General features: G+C 46.8%; 2 long non-coding RNA genes across 2 annotated transcripts; one reads left to right on the top strand and one right to left on the bottom strand.

Moving 5' to 3' along the window:
* The first annotated feature begins 7,464 nt into the window (after positions 1–7,464).
* LOC127929374 (uncharacterized) lies at positions 7,465–8,536 on the top strand. Its single transcript, XR_008134674.1, has 3 exons — positions 7,465–7,605; positions 7,732–7,827; positions 8,131–8,536. It is a non-coding gene; the product is annotated as an uncharacterized LOC127929374 (long non-coding RNA).
* A 2,760-nt stretch (positions 8,537–11,296) lies between these two features.
* Positions 11,297–12,253, bottom strand: LOC127929361 (uncharacterized). The gene is made up of 3 exons (XR_008134664.1): positions 12,095–12,253; positions 11,742–11,794; positions 11,297–11,332 (listed from the first exon to the last, which is right to left on the bottom strand). It is a non-coding gene; the product is annotated as an uncharacterized LOC127929361 (long non-coding RNA).
* Between the last annotated feature and the right edge of the window lie 4,171 nt (positions 12,254–16,424).

The following is a 16,424-nucleotide window of genomic DNA, read 5'->3' as shown; positions in this document are numbered from 1 at the left end:
TGAAACACTTTCCCCATGTGGATCAAGAATGGTCCCCCACCGGCCTCACAACCCCACGGCAGCCCAGGACGTCCACATTGGGCTTCTTCACCTGTGGGATGGTCTGAGACCAGCCACCCAGGCAGCTGATGAAACTGAGTTTACACAACCAAAGAATTTATACACAAACTGTTAGAAACCATCTCAGGGAAGCTCATCTGCTCGTCATCCTCACCAGGGTCTTGACATGACTGCAGTTTGGCGTCGTAACCGATTTCAGTGGGAAAATGCTCACCTTCGATGACCACTGGCACGCTGGAGAAGTGTGCCCTTCACAGATGAATCTCGGTTTCAACTGTACCGGGCAGATGGTATGGGCAGGCATAAGCTACGGACAACGAACACAATTCCATCTTATCGATGGCAAGTTGAATGCACAGAGATGCTGTGATGAGATCCTGAGGCCCATTGTCGTGCCATTTAGCCGCCACCATCGCCTCATATTTGAGTATTATAATGCACGGTCCCATGTCGAAAGGGTCTGTACACAATTCCTGGAAGCTGAAAATGTCCCAGTTCTTCCATGGCCTGCATCCTCTCCAGACATGTCACTAATTGAGCATGTTTGGGATTGAAGAGGAGTGGCACAACATTCCACAGGTCCCAATCAACAGCCTGATCAACTCTATGTGAAGGAGATGTGTCTCGCTGCACTAGTACTGGGGGAAACTGGGCTCAACACAGGTCCCAATCAACAGCCTGATCAACTCTATGTGAAGGAGATGTGTCACGCTGCACTAGTACTGGGGGAAACTGGGCTCAACACAGGTCCCAATCAACAGCCTGATCAACTCTATGTGAAGGAGATGTGTCTCGCTGCACTAGTACTGGGGGAAACTGGGCTCAACACAGGTCCCAATCAACAGCCTGATCAACTCTATGTGAAGGAGATGTGTCACGCTGCACTAGTACTGGGGGAAACTGGGCTCAACACTGTCCCCTGGTCTGTCCCCTGGTCAACACTACACTAGTACTGGGGGAAACTGGGCTCAACACTGTCCCCTGGTCAACACTACACTAGTACTGGGGGAAACTGGGATCAACACTGTCCCCTGGTCTGTCCCCTGGTCAACACTACACTAGTACTGGGGGAAACTGGGATCAACACTGTCCCCTGGTCAACACTACACTAGTACTGGGGGAAACTGGGCTCAACACTGTCCCCTGGTCAACACTACACTAGTACTGGGGGAAACTGGGATCAACACTGTCCCCTGGTCAACACTACACTAGTACTGGGGGAAACTGGGATCAACACTGTCCCCTGGTCAACACTACACTAGTACTGGGGGAAACTGGGATCAACACTGTCCCCTGGTCAACACTACACTAGTACTGGGGGAAACTGGGCTCAACACTGTCCCCTGGTCAACACTACACTAGTACTGGGGGAAACTGGGATCAACACTGTCCCCTGGTCAACACTACACTAGTACTGGGGGAAACTGGGCTCAACACTGTCCCCTGGTCAACACTACACTAGTACTGGGGGAAACTGGGATCAACACTGTCCCCTGGTCAACACTACACTAGTACTGGGGGAAACTGGGATCAACACTGTCCCCTGGTCAACACTACACTAGTACTGGGGGAAACTGGGATCAACACTGTCCCCTGGTCAACACTACACTAGTACTGGGGGAAACTGGGCTCAACACTGTCCCCTGGTCTGTCCCCTGGTCAACACTACACTAGTACTGGGGGAAACTGGGATCAACACTGTCCCCTGGTCAACACTACACTAGTACTGGGGGAAACTGGGCTCAACACTGTCCCCTGGTCAACACTACACTAGTACTGGGGAAACTGGGATCAACACTGTCCCCTGGTCAACACTACACTAGTACTGGGGGAAACTGGGCTCAACACTGTCCCCTGGTCAACACTACACTAGTACTGGGGGAAACTGGGATCAACACTGTCCCCTGGTCAACACTACACTAGTACTGGGGGAAACTGGGCTCAACACTGTCCCCTGGTCAACACTACACTAGTACTGGGGGAAACTGGGCTCAACACTGTCCCCTGGTCAACACTACACTAGTACTGGGGGAAACTGGGCTCAACACTGTCCCCTGGTCAACACTACACTAGTACTGGGGGAAACTGGGCTCAACACTGTCCCCTGGTCAACACTACACTAGTACTGGGGGAAACTGGGCTCAACACTGTCCCCTGGTCTGTCCCCTGGTCAACACTACACTAGTACTGGGGGAAACTGGGCTCAACACTGTCCCCTGGTCAACACTACACTAGTACTGGGGGAAACTGGGATCAACACTGTCCCCTGGTCAACACTACACTAGTACTGGGGGAAACTGGGCTCAACACTGTCCCCTGGTCAACACTACACTAGTACTGGGGGAAACTGGGATCAACACTGTCCCCTGGTCAACACTACACTAGTACTGGGGAAACTGGGATCAACACTGTCCCCTGGTCAACACTACACTAGTACTGGGGAAACTGGGCTCAACACTGTCCCCTGGTCAACACTACACTAGTACTGGGGGAAACTGGGATCAACACTGTCCCCTGGTCAACACTACACTAGTACTGGGGGAAACTGGGATCAACACTGTCCCCTGGTCAACACTACACTAGTACTGGGGGAAACTGGGATCAACACTGTCCCCTGGTCAACACTACACCAGTACTGGGGAAACTGGGCTCAACACTGTCCCCTGGTCAACACTACACTAGTACTGGGGAAACTGGGCTCAACACTGTCCCCTGGTCAACACTACACTAGTACTGGGGGAAACTGGGCTCAACACTGTCCCCTGGTCTGTCCCCTGGTCAACACTACACTAGTACTGGGGGAAACTGGGCTCAACACTGTCCCCTGGTCAACACTACACTAGTACTGTGGGGGAAACTGGGCTCAACACTGTCCCCTGGTCAACACTACACTAGTACTGGGGGAAACTGGGCTCAACACTGTCCCCTGGTCAACACTACACTAGTACTGGGGGAAACTGGGCTCAACACTGTCCCCTGGTCAACACTACACTAGTACTGGGGGAAACTGGGATCAACACTGTCCCCTGGTCAACACTACACTAGTACTGGGGGAAACTGGGCTCAACACTGTCCCCTGGTCAACACTACACTAGTACTGGGGGAAACTGGGATCAACACTGTCCCCTGGTCAACACTACACTAGTACTGGGGGAAACTGGGATCAACACTGTCCCCTGGTCAACACTACACTAGTACTGGGGGAAACTGGGATCAACACTGTCCCCTGGTCAACACTACACTAGTACTGGGGGAAACTGGGCTCAACACTGTCCCCTGGTCAACACTACACTAGTACTGGGGGAAACTGGGATCAACACTGTCCCCTGGTCTGTCCCCTGGTCAACACTACACTAGTACTGGGGGAAACTGGGATCAACACTGTCCCCTGGTCTGTCCCCTGGTCAACACTACACTAGTACTGGGGGAAACTGGGATCAACACTGTCCCCTGGTCAACACTACACTAGTACTGGGGGAAACTGGGATCAACACTGTCCCCTGGTCAACACTACACTAGTACTGGGGGAAACTGGGATCAACACTGTCCCCTGGTCAACACTACACTAGTACTGGGGGAAACTGGGATCAACACTGTCCCCTGGTCAACACTACACTAGTACTGGGGGAAACTGGGGGAAACACTGTCCCCTGGTCAACACTACACTAGTACTGGGGGAAACTGGGATCAACACTGTCCCCTGGTCAACACTACACTAGTACTGGGGGAAACTGGGATCAACACTGTCCCCTGGTCAACACTACACTAGTACTGGGGGAAACACTGTCCCCTGGTCAACACTGCACTAGTACTGGGGGAAACACTGTCCCCTGGTCAACACTACACTAGTACTGGGGGAAACTGGGATCAACACTGTCCCCTGGTCAACACTACACTAGTACTGGGGGAAACTGGGCTCAACACTGTCCCCTGGTCAACACTACACTAGTACTGGGGGAAACTGGGATCAACACTGTCCCCTGGTCAACACTACACTAGTACTGGGGGAAACTGGGATCAACACTGTCCCCTGGTCTGTCCCCTGGTCAACACTACACTAGTACTGGGGGAAACTGGGATCAACACTGTCCCCTGGTCAACACTACACTAGTACTGGGGGAAACTGGGCTCAACACTGTCCCCTGGTCTGTCCCCTGGTCAACACTACACTAGTACTGGGGGAAACTGGGATCAACACTGTCCCCTGGTCAACACTACACTAGTACTGGGGGAAACACTGTCCCCTGGTCAACACTGCACTAGTACTGGGGGAAACACTGTCCCCTGGTCAACACTACACTAGTACTGGGGGAAACTGGGATCAACACTGTCCCCTGGTCAACACTACACTAGTACTGGGGGAAACTGGGGGAAACACTGTCCCCTGGTCAACACTACACTAGTACTGGGGGAAACTGGGATCAACACTGTCCCCTGGTCAACACTACACTAGTACTGGGGGAAACACTGTCCCCTGGTCAACACTGCACTAGTACTGGGGGAAACACTGTCCCCTGGTCAACACTACACTAGTACTGGGGGAAACTGGGATCAACACTGTCCCCTGGTCAACACTACACTAGTACTGGGGGAAACTGGGCTCAACACTGTCCCCTGGTCAACACTACACTAGTACTGGGGGAAACACTGTCCCCTGGTCAACACTACACTAGTACTGGGGAAACTGGGCTCAACACTGTCCCCTGGTCAACACTACACTAGTACTGGGGGAAACTGGGCTCAACACTGTCCCCTGGTCAACACTACACTAGTACTGGGGGAAACTGGGCTCAACACTGTCCCCTGGTCAACACTACACTAGTACTGGGGGAAACTGGGCTCAACACTGTCCCCTGGTCAACACTACACTAGTACTGGGGGAAACTGGGCTCAACACTGTCCCCTGGTCAACACTACACTAGTACTGGGGGAAACTGGGATCAACACTGTCCCCTGGTCAACACTACACTAGTACTGGGGGAAACTGGGCTCAACACTGTCCCCTGGTCAACACTACACTAGTACTGGGGGAAACTGGGCTCAACACTGTCCCCTGGTCAACACTACACTAGTACTGGGGGAAACTGGGCTCAACACTGTCCCCTGGTCAACACTACACTAGTACTGGGGGAAACTGGGCTCAACACTGTCCCCTGGTCAACACTACACTAGTACTGGGGGAACTGGGATCAACACTGTCCCCTGGTCAACACTACACTAGTACTGGGGGAACTGGGCTCAACACTGTCCCCTGGTCAACACTACACTAGTACTGGGGGAAACTGGGCTCAACACTGTCCCCTGGTCAACACTACACTAGTACTGGGGGAAACTGGGATCAACACTGTCCCCTGGTCAACACTACACTAGTACTGGGGGAAACTGGGCTCAACACTGTCCCCTGGTCAACACTACACTAGTACTGGGGGAAACTGGGATCAACACTGTCCCCTGGTCAACACTACACTAGTACTGGGCTCAACACTGTCCCCTGCTCTGGTGTTGTAATAGACAGTATGTGAGACACCATGATTCAAATGAGTAATGGTTAGACAACAACACACTGGGACACTTCTAGAGATAACTAACACTAGCTTTAAGTAGATCAGATTCACAGAGGTTGGTTTAAATCATATTTCTGAATCAAATATCAGTCAGTAAAGTTGGTATAATACATGATCTGGAAGAGGGAGAACAACATGATGGAGAGAATATGAAGGAGAGAGGGAGAAAACAGATGGAGAGAACATGAAGGAGAGAGGGAGAAAACAGATGGAGAGAACATGGTGGAAAGAGGGAAGAGGGAGGATACGCTTTCAGAGGAGAGGACAAAATGGGGGCGTAATGGAGGAAGCACAGGGAGAGAGGGAGAGAGAGTGAGCAGAGAGAAAGAGAGCAGAGAGAGAGAGCTAGAACAGATGATTGCATGGAATGAAAGAGGGATTGAGGGGGGAGGGAAGGGATAAAGAGAACAGGGGAGGGAGTGAAATGGTGGAGTGAGGGAGGGAGGGAGGGAGGGAGTGAAATGGTGGAGTGAGGGAGGGAGGGAAATGGTGGAGTGAGGGAGGGAGGGAGGGAGGGAGAGAAATGGTGGAGTGAGGGAGGGAGGGAGGGAGAGAAATGGTGGAGTGAGGGAGGGAGGGAGGGAGGGAGGGAGGGAGGGAGAAGGAAAATAAGAGGCAGCAGCAGTGGGGGAAGGGAGAATAGTAGAGAGAGAAAGAGAGAAAGAGAGAGGAGATGGGGGCAGGGAGCAATGTGAGAGAGAAAGAGAACGGGAGGGGCAGGGTGCAACGTGAGAGGGAGGGAGGGAATGCAGAGAGAGAAGAGAGAGAGAGAGAGAGAGGGAGGGAGGGAGAATGCAGAGAGAGAGAGAGCAGAGAGAGAGAGAGAGAGAGAGAGAGAGAGAGAGAGAGAGAGAGAGCAGAGAGAGAGAGAGAGAGAGAGAGAGAGAGAGAGAGAGAGAGAGAGAGAGAGAGAGAGAGAGAGAGAGAGCAGAGGGAGGGAGGGAGGGGGGAGGGAGGGAGGGAGGGAGGGAGGGAGGGAGGGAGGGAGGGAGGGAGGGAGGGAGCAATAGAGAGCGGAAGGAGGGAGGGAGGAGGAAGGGAGTGAGTGAGTGAGATGGAAACCGAGAGCAAAAGAGAGAAAACAAGAGCTAGAGAGGCAGAGAGAGAGAGTGGGGGAGAATGAGAGAAGGACAGAGCAAAGAGGCACAGAAAGAGAGAGAGGGGGAAGGGAAAGAGAGAGAGAAACAAGAGCGAGAGAGGCAGAGAGAGAGAGTGGGGGAGAATGAGAGAAGGACAGAGCAAAGAGGAACAGAAAGAGAGAGAGGGGGAAGGGAAAGAGAGAGAGAAACAAGAGCGAGAGAGAGGCAGAGACAGAGAGTGGGGGAGAATGAGAGAAGGACAGAGGAACAGAAAGAGAGAGAGGGGGAAGGGAAAGAGAGAGAGAAACATATAGAGAGAGGAGAGATAAAGTCTTGCTCCACGATGTGTTGTTACACAAACATGGCGACCACAAACCAGTTTAATACACAGACAGCTTGACAATATTAGTTAGATCAATGAATTCAAGAACAGAGGTTCATGGAGCTGTACTCCCTGTATCTTCATACCCATGGGAGCCGAAACGTTATGGAGTCCGAACCACGTTAGCCTATGGTCATCTAGCAAGGCACAGACCCTGTACCCTAGCCAGGCACAGACCCTGTACCCTAGCCAGGCACAGACCCTGTACCCTAGCCAGGCACAGACCCTGTACCCTAGCCAGGCACAGACCCTGTACCCTAGCCAGGCACAGACCCTGTACCCTAGCCAGGAATAAATCAATAATAATAAATATAATAATAAAATAATAAACATTAACCTGGTAGGAGGTAGACTACCAGGTTAAACATTCAACACACCTGCTGTAAGGTAGGAGGTAGTCTACCAGGTTAAACATTCACCTGCTGTAAGGTAGGAGGTAGACTACCAGGTTAAACATTCACCTGCTGTAAGGTAGGAGGTAGACTACCAGGTTAAACATTCACCTGCTGTAAGGTAGGAGGTAGACTAACAGGTTAAACATTCACCTGCTGTAAGGTAGGAGGTAGACTACCAGGTTAAACATTCACCTGCTGTAAGGTAGGAGGTAGTCTACCAGGTTAAACATTCACCTGCTGTAAGGTAGGAGGTAGTCTACCAGGTTAAACATTCACCTGCTGTAAGGTAGGAGGTAGACTACCAGGTTAAACATTCACCTGCTGTAAGGTAGGAGGTAGACTACCAGGTTAAACATTCAACACACCTGCTGTAAGGTAGGAGGTAGACTACCAGGTTAAACATTCACCTGCTGTAAGGTAGGAGGTAGTCTACCAGGTTAAACATTCAACACACCTGCTGTAAGGTAGGAGGTAGACTAACAGGTTAAACATTCACCTGCTGTAAGGTAGGAGGTAGTCTACCAGGTTAAACATTCACCTGCTGTAAGGTAGGAGGTAGTCTACCAGGTTAAACATTCACCTGCTGTAAGGTAGGAGGTAGTCTACCAGGTTAAACATTACCTGCTGTAAGGTAGGAGGTAGTCTACCAGGTTAAACATTCACCTGCTGTAAGGTAGGAGGTAGTCTACCAGGTTAAACATTCACCTGCTGTAAGGTAGGAGGTAGACTACCAGGTTAAACATTCACCTGCTGTAAGGTAGGAGGTAGACTACCAGGTTAAACATTCACCTGCTGTAAGGTAGGAGGTAGTCTACCAGGTTAAACATTCACCTGCTGTAAGGTAGGAGGTAGACTACCAGGTTAAACATTCACCTGCTGTAAGGTAGGAGGTAGACTACCAGGTTAAACATTCACCTGCTGTAAGGTAGGAGGTAGACTACCAGGTTAAACATTCACCTGCTGTAAGGTAGGAGGTAGTCTACCAGGTTAAACATTCACCTGCTGTAAGGTAGGAGGTAGACTACCAGGTTAAACATTCACCTGCTGTAAGGTAGGAGGTAGACTACCAGGTTAAACATTCAACACCTGCTGTAAGGTAGGAGGTAGTCTACCAGGTTAAACATTCACCTGCTGTAAGGTAGGAGGTAGACTACCAGGTTAAACATTCACCTGCTGTAAGGTAGGAGGTAGTCTACCAGGTTAAACATTCACCTGCTGTAAGGTAGGAGGTAGACTACCAGGTTAAACATTCAACACACCTGCTGTAAGGTAGGAGGTAGACTACCAGGTTAAACATTCACCTGCTGTAAGGTAGGAGGTAGACTACCAGGTTAAACATTCACCTGCTGTAAGGTAGGAGGTAGACTACCAGGTTAAACATTCACCTGCTGTAAGGTAGGAGGTAGACTACCAGGTTAAACATTCACCTGCTGTAAGGTAGGAGGTAGACTACCAGGTTAAACATTCACCTGCTGTAAGGTAGGAGGTAGACCTGCTGTAAGGTAGGAGGTAGACTACCAGGTTAAACATTCACCTGCTGTAAGGTAGGAGGTAGACTACCAGGTTAAACATTCACCTGCTGTAAGGTAGGAGGTAGACTACCAGGTTAAACATTCACCTGCTGTAAGGTAGGAGGTAGACTACCAGGTTAAACATTCACCTGCTGTAAGGTAGGAGGTAGACTACCAGGTTAAACATTCACCTGCTGTAAGGTAGGAGGTAGACTACCAGGTTAAACATTCACCTGCTGTAAGGTAGGAGGTAGACTACCAGGTTAAACATTCACCTGCTGTAAGGTAGGAGGTAGACTACCAGGTTAAACATTCACCTGCTGTAAGGTAGGAGGTAGACTACCAGGTTAAACATTCAACATAGTTTTACTCGACCATTAAAATGTGTTCTATGTATTGGTTCCATAGACTACAGTTCTACTGCACCTTCCTCACTTAAGGACCTACAGAAAGTATTCACACCTCTTGACTTTTCCCACATTTTGACCAGGGACGTTTTCCAACGCCTCGTAAAGAAGGGCACCTATTGGTAGATGGATATTGAACATTGAATATCCCTTTGCACATGATGAAGTTATTCATTACAATTTGGATGGCGTATCATTATACCCAGTCACTACAAAGATACACACGTCCTTCCTAACTCAGTTGTCAGAGAGAAAGGAAACTGTTCAGGGATTTCACAAAGCCAACTGTAACTTTAAAACAGTTACAGAGTTGAGTGAAAATGGTGTAACAGCATCTCTTCAATATCAGGAGGTTGGCCCCCTAAGACCGCCTACAGATGCACCATTGAGAGCATCCTGTCAGTCGATCACAGCCTGGTAGGTTTGGGTGATATAAAGATTATCATACCTTCATACCGACCTTGTGCCATCCAGGGACATTCGGTAATACCAGCACTGAACACCAGGGCCGCTATTTTGGAACCCCAATGAGCCTCTGTAATCCGAAGGTTAGCAATACTAACAAGTACATGTGAAATCGCATTCAGAATGCTACAGTAACTCCATTCTAACCAGCGCATTGCCAACATTTTATAGAGTCTCTGACCTAAACCATGCTGAACAAAAATATAAATGCAACATGATGCAAGTGTTGGTTTCATGAGCTGAAAAAAAATATCAAAGAAATGTTCCATACGCACAAAAAGCTTATTTCTCAAAAGTGAGCATTTCTCCTTTGCCAAGATATTCTATCCACCTCACAGGTGTGTTTTATCAAAAAGCTGATTAAACAGCATGACCATTACACAGGTGCACCTTGTGCTGGGGACAATAAAAAGGCCACTGTAAAATATGCAGTTTTGTCACACAACACAATGCCACAGATGTCTCAAGTTTTGAGGAAGCGTGTAATTGGCATGCTGACTGCAGGAATTTCCACCAGAGCTGTTGCCAAAGAATTTCATGTTAATTTCTTTACATTGTTTTCGATAATTAATTTTGCAGTACATCCAACTGGCCTCACAACCGCAGACCACGTGTATGGCTTTTGTGGGCAAGCGGTTCGCTGATGTCAACGTTGTGAACAGAGTGCCCCATGGTGGGGTTATGGTATGGGCAGGCATAAACTACAGACAACGAACAATTGCATTTTATCGATGGCAATTTGAATGCACAGACATACCGTGACGAGATCCTGAGGCCCATTGTCGTGATATTCATCCGCCACGATCACCTCATGTTTCAGTATGATAATGTACAGCCTGTTTGTCCTGTCCAGTCCATCACCTCATGTTTCAGCATGAAAATGTACAGCCTGTTTGTCCTGTCCAGTCCATCACCTCATGTTTCAGTATGATAATGTACAGCCTGTTTGTCCTGTCCAGTCCATCACCTCATGTTTCAGCATGAAAATGTACAGCCTGTTTGTCCTGTCCAGTCCATCACCTCATGTTTCAGCATGATAATGTACAGCATGTTTGTCCTGTCCATCACCTCATGTTTCAGCATGATAATGTACAGCCTGTTTGTCCTGTCCAGTCCATCACCTCATGTTTCAGCATGATAATGTACAGCCTGTTTGTCCTGTCCAGTCCATCACCTCATGTTTCAGCATGATAATGTACAGCCCTGTCCAGTCCATCACCTCATGTTTCAGTATGATAATGTACAGCCTGTCTGTCCAGTCCATCACCTCATGTTTCAGTATGATAATGTACAGCCTGTTTGTCCTGTCCAGTCCATCACCTCATGTTTCAGTATGATAATGTACAGCCTGTTTGTCCTGTCCTGTCCATCACCTCATGTTTCAGTATGATAATGTACAGCCTGTTTGTCCTGTCCATCACCTCATGTTTCAGTATGATAATGTACAGCATGTTCGTCCTGTCCATCACCTCATGTTTCAGTATGATAATGTACAGCCTGTTTGTCCTGTCCAGTCCATCACCTCATGTTTCAGTATGATAATGTACAGCCTGTTTGTCCTGTCCATCACCTCATGTTTCAGTATGATAATGTACAGCATGTTTGTCCTGTCCATCACCTCATGTTTCAGTATGATAATGTACAGCATGTTTGTCCTGTCCAGTCCATCACCTCATGTTTCAGTATGATAATGTACAGCCTGTTTGTCCTGTCCATCACCTCATGTTTCAGTATGATAATGTACAGCATGTTTGTCCTGTCCTGTCCATCACCTCATGTTTCAGTATGATAATGTACAGCCTGTTTGTCCTGTCCAGTCCATCACCTCATGTTTCAGTATGATAATGTACAGCCTGTTTGTCCTGTCCAGTCCATCACCTCATGTTTCAGTATGATAATGTACAGCCTGTTTGTCCTGTCCTGTCCATCACCTCATGTTTCAGTATGATAATGTACAGCTTGTTTGTCCTGTCCATCACCTCATGTTTCAGTATGATAATGCACAGCTTGTTTGTCCTGTCCAGTCCATCACCTCATGTTTCAGTATGATAATGTACAGCCTGTTTGTCCTGTCCAGTCCATCACCTCATGTTTCAGCATAATGCACAGCCTGTCTGTCCAGTCCATCACCTCATGTTTCAGTATGATAATGTACAGCTTGTTTGTCCTGTCCATCACCTCATGTTTCAGTATGATAATGTACAGCTTGTTTGTCCTGTCCAGTCCATCACCTCATGTTTCAGTATGATAATGTACAGCATGTTCGTCCTGTCCATCACCTCATGTTTCAGTATGATAATGTACAGCTTGTTTGTCCTGTCCATCACCTCATGTTTCAGTATGATAATGTACAGCTTGTTTGTCCTGTCCATCACCTCATGTTTCAGTATGATAATGTACAGCTTGTTTGTCCTGTCCATCACCTCATGTTTCAGTATGATAATGTACAGCTTGTTTGTCCTGTCCATCACCTCATGTTTCAGTATGATAATGTACAGCATGTTTGTCCTGTCCATCACCTCATGTTTCAGTATGATAATGTACAGCATTTTCAACGCCAATCCATCACCTCATGTTTCATCACCTTATCCTTTCCATCAAAAAGAAGTCATTTGTAATAATGACAGCTTGTTTGTCCTGTCCAGTCTAGAGGTCGACTGATTATGATTTTTCAACGCCAATACCGATACCGATTATTGGAGGACCAAAAAAGCTGATACCGATTAATCGGCCGATTAAAAAAAATAAGTATTTGTAATAATGACAATTACAACAATACTGAATGAACACTTATTTTTACTTAATATAATGCATTGATAAAATCAATTTAGCCTCAATTAAATAATGAAACATGTTCAATTTGGTTTAAATAATGCAAAAACAAAGTGTTGGAGAAGAAAGTAAAAGTGCAATATGTGCTATTTAAGAAACTAACGTTTCAGTTCCTAGCTCAGAACATGAGAACATATGAAAGCTGGTGGTTCCTTTTAACATGAGTCTTGAATATTCCCAGGTAAGAAGTTTTAGGTTGTAGTTACTATAGGAATTATAGGACTATTTCTCTCTGTACCATTTGTATTTCATTAACCTTTGACTATTGGATGTTCTTATAGTCACTTTAGTATTGCCAGTGTAACAGTATAGCTTCCGCCCCTCTCCTCGCTCCTCCCTGGGCTCGAATCAGCAACGAAGCAGTGTTACCCATGCTGAGCAAAGGAAACAACCACTCCAAGGTTCAGAGCGAGTGAAGTTTGAAAGGCTATTAGCGCGCGCTAACTAGCTAGCCATTTCACTTCGGTTACACCAGCCTCATCTCGGGAGTTGATAGGCTTGAAGTCATAAACAGCGCAATGCTTGACACACAATGAAGAGCTGCTGGCAAAACGCACGACAGTGCTGTTTGAATGAATGTTTACGCACCTGCTTCTGCCTACCACCGCTCAGTCAGATGCTTAGATACTTGTAAACTCAGTCAGATTATATGCAGCGCAGGACACGCTAGATAATATCTAGTAATATCATCAACCATGTGTAGTTAACTAGTGATTATGATTGATTGTTTTTATAAGATAAGTTTAATGCTAGCTAGCAACTTACCTTGGCTTACTGCATTCGCGTAACAGGCAGTCTCCTTGTGGAGTGCAACGAGAGAGAGGCAGGTCGTTATTGCGTTGGACTAGTTAACTGTAAGGTTGCAAGATTGGATCCCCCGAGCTGACAAGGTGAAAATCTGTTGTTCTGCCCCTGAACGAGGCAGTTAACCCACCGTTTCTAGACCGTCATTGAAAATAAGAATGTGTTCTTAACTGACTTGCCTGGTTAAATAAAGATTCAATAAAAGGTGTAAAGAAATTACATGTAAAAAAAAAAAAAAAATCGTCACCCAAAAATACCGATTTCCGATTGTTATGAAAACTTGAAATAGGCCCTAATTAATCGGCCATTCCGATTAATCGGTCGACCTCTAGTCCAGTCCATCACCTCATGTTTCAGCATGATAATGTACAGCCTGTTTGTCCTGTCCATCACCTCATGTTTCAGCATGATAATGTACAGCCTGTTTGTCCTGTCCAGTCCATCACCTCATGTTTCTGTATGATAATGCACAGCCTGTTTGTCCTGTCCAGTCCATCACCTCATGGTTCAGCATGATAATGCACAGCCTGTTTGTCCTGTCAAGCTGAAAATGTCCCAGTTCTTCCATGGCCTTCATACACACCAGACATGTCACCCATTAAGCATGTTTGGGATGCTGTGGGTCGCTGTGTAGGGCAGCATGTTCCAGTTCCTGCCAATATCCAGCAACTTCACACAGCCATTGAAGAGGAGTGGCATAACATTCCACAGGTCACAATTAACAGCCTTATCAACTCTATGTGAAAGAGATGTGTCGCGCTGCATGAGGCAAATGGTGGCCACACTAGATACTGACTGGTTTTCTGATCCATGACCCTACCTTTAAAAAATAACAAGGTATCTGTGGCCAACAGATGCATATCAAATCAAATCTTATTTGTAACATACTCATGGTTAGCAGATGTTAATGCAGTCGGTATTCCCAGTCATGTGAAATCCAGAGATTCGGGCCTAATACAGTTCATGTAACATTTTACAAAATGTAACTCAGTAAAATCTTTGAAATTATAGCATGTTGTGTTTATATTTTTGTTCATTATATATAGATAGAGAAATTTGATGTGAGCTAGCAACAGACAGACTGGTTTCGTGCGGACAAACCAAATACAGTCACTCAGCAACCGGACACGAACACAATCTGTGGAGAAAAACACATGTTCAAATATTTGCATAACCTTTGATTGGAGGATAGCTGTGGGGGTTATCCAATCAGGATCAAATCTTCTGTTCTCCTCAAGTTCATTAATGGTAATTTTGAAGAAAGACCAGTGTCTTTGACACATAACATTAATTTGAGCTAAACAGACTGGCAACGAGGCTAGATTGGTACCAGTTTAGAGTTGTGGTTTGTTGTTAGTACTAGTACACCGTATACCAACGAGGCTAGATTGGTACCAGTTTAGAGTTGTGGTTTGTAGGTTAGTACTAGTACACCGTATACCAACGAGGCTAGATTGGTACCAGTTTAGAGTTGTGGTTTGTAGGTTAGTACTAGTACACCGTATACCAACGAGGCTAGATTGGTACCAGTTTAGAGTTGTGGTTTGTTGTTAGTACTAGTACAACGTATACCAAGGTATTTGGAAATAGCCATGGGATGGTTTTTAAATACCGTTGAAACTATTTCTTTTAAGTTTTTTAAAACAAATGGTAATATTTGTAGATATTTTAAGTAAATGCCTGAAGTGAACTTGTGCAATAGGGCAGGAGATAAAGAAGACCACGTTCTTAATGTCACCTGTCACAATGTTTCATTAATGAACCTTACTGGTCGTCCTCAGTCACGTGATATTTGTTTACAAGCACACAACAATGAGAGACCGGAGCCTTGTGAGTCACTCACTGTTGTGCAGCTCGTGCCAGGTGATCTGGAATTCACAACTAAATGTTTGCCAGCTAGATATCATAACCAACTAACTGTCTAAAATGTGATAATTGCTCTGCATTTAATGCTTTGCTCTAATTTAGTAGCTAGTTCGCTATCTAGCTAAGTGGTTAGCTTCTTCCAAAATCAAGTTTTACTTGATAACAGCAGGGAATCCCCTCCTGGATCAAGAGCATTGCCGTCTAATATTAGTTTACTGTGTCCAGCAAACTGAGTAGCATTTTTGAGTTCCTTGTATAACTTTATGAGCTGGGATGTCTGTCTTGTGAATACTTTAGGTCAGAGACTGTATAAAATGTTTGCAATGTGCTCATTAGCTTTTAGTTAGCATGCTCTATGGGATTTTACGTGTACTTGTTAGCATTGCTGACCTTCGGATTACAATAACGCCCCTTGGGTTCAGTGCCGGTATTACCGAATATCCTGGTATGGCACAAGGTGGGTATGAAGGTAGGACAATCTGGATACCGCCCAAGCCTAGTTAAGAGTTGTGGTTTGATGGTTGGTACTAAACTGAGTCAAAAAAATAACACTGTTACCCATGCTTGTTCAATGAACCATAAGCAATGAATGAACATGCACCTGTGGAACGGTCGTTAAGACACTAACAGCTTACAGGCAATTAAGGTCACAGTTATGAAAACTTAGGACAATAAAGAGGCCTTTCTACTGACTCTGAAAAACACCAAAAGAAAGATGCCCAGGGTCCCTGCTCATCTGCGTGAACGTGCCTTGGGCATGCTGCAAGAAGGCATGAGGACTGCAGATGTGGCCAGGGCATTAAATTTCAATGTCCGTACTGTGAGACGCCTAAGACAGCGCTACAGGGAGACAGGACGGACAGCTGATCATCCTCGCAGTGGCAGACAACGTGCAACAACACCTGCACAGGATCAGTACATCCGAACAGCACACCTGCGGGACAGGTACAGGATGGCAACAACTGCCCGATTTACACCAGGAACACACAATCCCTCCATCAGTGCTCAGACTGTCCGCGATAGGCTGAGCGAGGCTGGTCCGAGGGTTTGTTAGGCCTG

Source organism: Oncorhynchus keta, unplaced genomic scaffold (genome assembly GCF_023373465.1).
Source record: "Oncorhynchus keta strain PuntledgeMale-10-30-2019 unplaced genomic scaffold, Oket_V2 Un_scaffold_6846_pilon_pilon, whole genome shotgun sequence".
Taxonomy (NCBI): Eukaryota; Metazoa; Chordata; class Actinopteri; order Salmoniformes; family Salmonidae; genus Oncorhynchus; species Oncorhynchus keta.
This window is presented reverse-complemented; position numbering and strand designations above follow the sequence as displayed.